Raw genomic sequence first — 5,176 nt, 5'->3', positions numbered from 1 at the left:
GTCCCTTGCTACCAACGAAAGTTTTTCTTTGTGTAGTTGGCTAAACTTCCTTATTTGCTGGAGGAAATTTTCCTTTTCCATTGGAATGTGAGGGAATGTAGGTTTTAATCCTGTACAGAAATTACCTGCATACGAATTCTTAAACAAAGAAAATAAACAATGCGAGAGAATAACCCATAAAACACATATGCACAGAGATTTTTCCCTGGATCCCAAAACCGGGACTACCAGCTTGATTTTTCATTATGTTCCTTTCAATGTTACAATACATATTTATACATGCCGAAGCATCCAATACCATGGACCAAAAACCATCGCGTCCAAATAACACGTGCAAAAATCATGCACAAAACAATAGGTGGGTCCGCCCAACCTAACATATGGTCCAAAACCAAAATTTTCCGGGGCGCTGCCCCGGACCCCATAAACTGGGGTTACGGGTGCCCTTCAAACCCCCTATTAACTACGTGGAAAGAATATAACACAACCCAACAATCTCCCACTTGTTGTTTTCTTTCCACAGGGGGCCACGTGAGAGGTTAGTCATTTTTTAAGCCCTGAGATTCCCATTGCTTCTCTACACCAAGAGAACTTCTCAGAGCTCACAGATTTTGTCAATGCATCAACAGTTATCTTCAAAGTGTCCACCTTTACAGCAACACCTTTCTGTCTTCTATCATATCCCTCACAAAGTGATACTGAACATCAATGTGCTTTGTCTTTGAATGATAAGCAGGGTTCTTTGCCAAGAAAATTGCACTTTGGCTGTCACAGTCTATTCTTATAGCTCCCTGTACTAACCCCATACTTGAACACAATCTCTGCAACCAAATGCTTCCTTGCTTGCATGAGTGGCTGCCATGTATTCTGCCTCTGTAGTTGATAGTGCCACTATAGATTGTTTCTTACTCATCCAACTGATTGCACCTCCAAATAGGTTAAACACATACCCACTTGTAGATCTTCTCTGATCCAGATCTCTAGCCCAGTCTGCATCAACAAAGCCATGAATATCCAACACTCTGTCCAATCCTGGTCTTCCTTGGTAGCACAAACCATAATCACTAGTGCCACGCAAATACCTGAAAACCCGCTTCACTGCTGTCCAGTTCTCCTTCCCAGGTTTTGACATAAACCTGCTCAATACTCCCACTGCATGTGCAATGTCTGGTCTCGTACAGACCATTGCATACATCAGGCTACCCACTGCACTTGCATATGGAACACGGGACATGTCCTCTTCCTCTTCTTGTGTCTCGGGACACTGTTCAGCAGATAACCTCACACCTATAGGAATAGGAACCTTCACCGGTTTACTATCCTGCATATTAAACCTCTGGAGTATTGTCTCGACATACTTCATCTGGTTTAACCAGAGCTTCCTCTTTGACCGATCTCTTTTAATTTCCATGCCCAAAATATAGTTTGCAGCACCAAGATCTTTCATGTCGAATTTGGAGGACAATTGGGTCTTCAAATCCTGGACAATTTCTTTGTCATTTCCAACCAGCAACATATCATCCACATACAAGACCAGATAAATAATACGGTCACCAATTAATTTAAAATACACACAATGATCTGCTTTGCTTCTGGTGAAGCCAAGTCCCTGTATAAATGTATCAAATTTCTGATACCACATCCTTGGTGACTGTTTTAACCCATACAGAGACTTCTTTAACTTGCATACCAGTTCTTTCTTACCCTTTCCGCAAAGCCTTCAGGTTGCTTCATGTAGATTTCCTCTTCCAAATCCCCGTGAAGAAATGCTGTCTTCACATCCATCTGTTCTACCTCAAAATCAAAAGCAGCAGCAACAGATAAAAGTAATCTAATAGAAGTTACCTTGGCAACAGGAGAAAAAAATATCACCAAAATCAATTCCCGGCACTGGGAATAACCTTTTGCTACCAACCGAGCTTTGTATTTCTCCACCTTTCCTTCTGCATTTGTCTTCTTCTTGAACACCCATTTGCTGCCAATGGGTTTCCTTCAACCGGCAACTCACCAGATCCCAAGCCTCATTTTTGTGCAAAGATTCCATTTCATCGACCATGGCCTCCTTCCAGAGTTTTCCATCCTCTAAATCCACTACTTCCTTCACAGTTCTGGGATCATTATCAGTAACAGACAAAGCAAAATTTGAACTGAAAGCAGATGGACTATACCTTTCTGGCTGCCTTCTTTCTCGAACTGATCTTCTCACAGCCGGAGTTTGTGGCTCTTCATCTTCTGATTCCTCCTCTGCTGCTGAGTCTGATTCTTCCTCCTTTGGCTCAAACTCTATCTTCTCAGGTTCCTTTGGTTGGACTTCATATTGAATAACATCTTTTACCTCTGAACAAACATCTCGACTGTACACAACCTTCCGTGTGATTGGGTTCCAAAGCTTATAACCCTTTAAACCATCCTTATACCCAATAAAGATGCACTTTTCAGATTTACTATCCAACTTGGTTCGTTTCTCCTTTGGAACATGTACATATGCATCACATCCAAATACCCTTAGATGTGAAAGAGAGGGTTTCTTTCCAGTCCATACTTCTTGTGGAGTCTTATCCTCCAACGCTGATGAAGGTGATCTGTTGATCAGGTAACATGCAGTATCCACCGCCTCTGCCAGAATTCTTGTCCTAACCCGGCACCACTGAGCATGCTTCTTGCCCTTTCCATCAATGTCTTGTTCATTCTTTCTGCGACTCCATTTTGCTGAGGTGTATATGGAGTAGTCTTCTACCGTGCTATACCACACTTCTTACAAAATTCTTCAAATTCCTTGCTACAAAATTCTCCACCATTATCTGTCCTCAGCACCTTTATCTTCTTCTCTGTCTGATTTTCCACCAGAGCCTTAAATTCTTTAAACCTGTTAAAGACTTTAGATTTCTTCTTAAGAAAATATATCCATGTATTCTTGAGAAGTCATCTATGAATGATACATAGTACACAAACTTACCCAGTGATGGAACCTTCACAGGTCCAAACACATCACTGTGCACAAGCTCTAATATCTGTTTCGTCCTCTTACCACCAGAGGGGAAACTCACCCGATTCTGCTTCCCATATACACAATTTTCACAGAAATCAAAATCCAGAGAGCTATTATTATTCTATACCTTTACCATGAAGTATTCGAAGGCCCTTCTCTCCAATATGTCCAAGCCTTTGATGCCACAACATGGTCTTCTCTCCAGAGACCACTAGATTCTCTACTCCATTTTCAGGAACCATAGAACTATTGCACCCATCAACAACAGTGCTACCTTGCAGCTTGTACAAAGTTCCAATCCAAACTCCCCTCATTAATATCAGTGCTCCTCGAACCATCTTGCAGGTATCTTTCTCGAACACCGTCTTTACACCTGCATCATCCAACTTGCTTACAGAAATCAGATTTCTGGCCAATGCAGGAATATGTAGAACACCCGGAAGTGTTCTAACCCTTCCACCTTGCAACTTCAACTTTACTTTTCTGCGACCAATGATTCTAGCCTTCCTATCATCTCCTAAGAAGACATCACCACCATCGTATTTCTCATACTCACAGAACCACTCGCTATGGGGAGTGAAGTGAAAGGATGCACCTGAGTCAATTAACCATGCCTCATGATCTACATGTGTACTTGAAGAAGCCAAGTACACATCCCCACCTTCATCTGAGGTGGTTTTCGCCTCTACAGAAGGAGCATCATCAGATCCCTTTCCTTTATCAGCAGCTTTAGATTTACAATCCCTTTTGAAGTGCCCTTCCTTTCCGCATTTCCAGCACACCACCTTTGTAGGTTTTCCTGGAGATTTAGATCTCCCACTCGATGACTTATTTTTGTTTCTGTTCTGGGACCGTCCTCGTACAGACAAGGGATCACCATTTTGGTTGTCCATATTTTTCCGTCTCATCTCCTCCGTCAGCAAGGCTGAGACTATTTCATCAAACTGCAAAGCAGTTACATTGCTACGTATTGCAATAACCAGACTATCCACGAATCTGGTAGAGAACACAACAGACTGATGCACTTATCTTCATCTGAAATTTTAATATCAACGGATAATAACTGACTTACCACAGTATTAACGCATTCAGATGCTTTGTCACCGAGTCTCCATCTTTCATCCTCAGGTTATACAACTTTTTCCGTATAGGAACAGTTTATTCACCAGAGACTTAGATTGGTACAAAGTCCCTAACTTGACCCACAAAGCCTTTGCCGTAGCTTCCCCTGATACATTCAGCAATACTGAATCCGAGACACATAATTGTATTGTGCTCTTTGCCTTCCAATCCAACTTCTTCATTCTTCATCAGTCACTCCCGATGGTTTAGTACCGTATCTACCGCGATCCACTGATCTTTATCCACAACAGATCCTCCATCTTGAGTTTCCACAACTCAAAATTCTGACCATTGAACTTCTCAATCTCTATCTTTCCACTGCTCGCCATCTTCTTTCACTACCAGAATCGATCTCGCAGATCTCCCACTGAACAGGGTCTACCACAGGCCCGAGCGAACCCCTCACAACAAAGGTGTCCCTTGAATCCAAAACAGCTCTGATACCAAATGTAGGTTTTAACCCTGTACATAAATTACCTGCATACGAATTCTTAACAAAGAAAATAAACAATGCGAGAGCATACCCATAAAACACATATGCACAGAGATTTTTCCCTGGATCCCAAAACCGAGACTACCAGCTTGATTTTTCATTATGTTCTTTCAATGTTACAATACATATTTATACATGCCGAAGCATCCAATATGGACCGAAAACCATCACGTCCAATACCATGGACCGAAAAACCATCGCGTCCAAGAAACATGTGCGAAAAATCATGCACAAAACGATAGGTGGGTCCGCCCAACCTAACATATGGTCCAAAACCAAAATTTTCCGGGGTTACGGGTGCCCTACAAACCCCCTATTAACTACGTGGAAAGAATATTACACAACGAAAAGGGCCATATAAGCAGAGACTAGGAACCATTCTCTATTTCCTATCATGCGAACTGCCCCATGAGGATTCTCTTCATACCTATCCAGTAGAACACTGTGATCACTGCTGTGTTTCCACACTATTTCTATTCACATGTGCTACCTCGTCGCATCTATGGTCATTGCATTCTGACTTGGTATTTATTTTACTTTAATATATATTCCATTTTCCCTCGTGTAATCTT

This window comes from Pinus tabuliformis, chromosome 7 (assembly GCF_031772625.1).
Source record: "Pinus tabuliformis cultivar Carrire ecotype Pingquan chromosome 7, CPIR1, whole genome shotgun sequence".
In the NCBI taxonomy this organism is placed as follows: Eukaryota; Viridiplantae; Streptophyta; class Pinopsida; order Pinales; family Pinaceae; genus Pinus; species Pinus tabuliformis.
Note: the sequence above shows the minus strand (reverse complement) of the source record.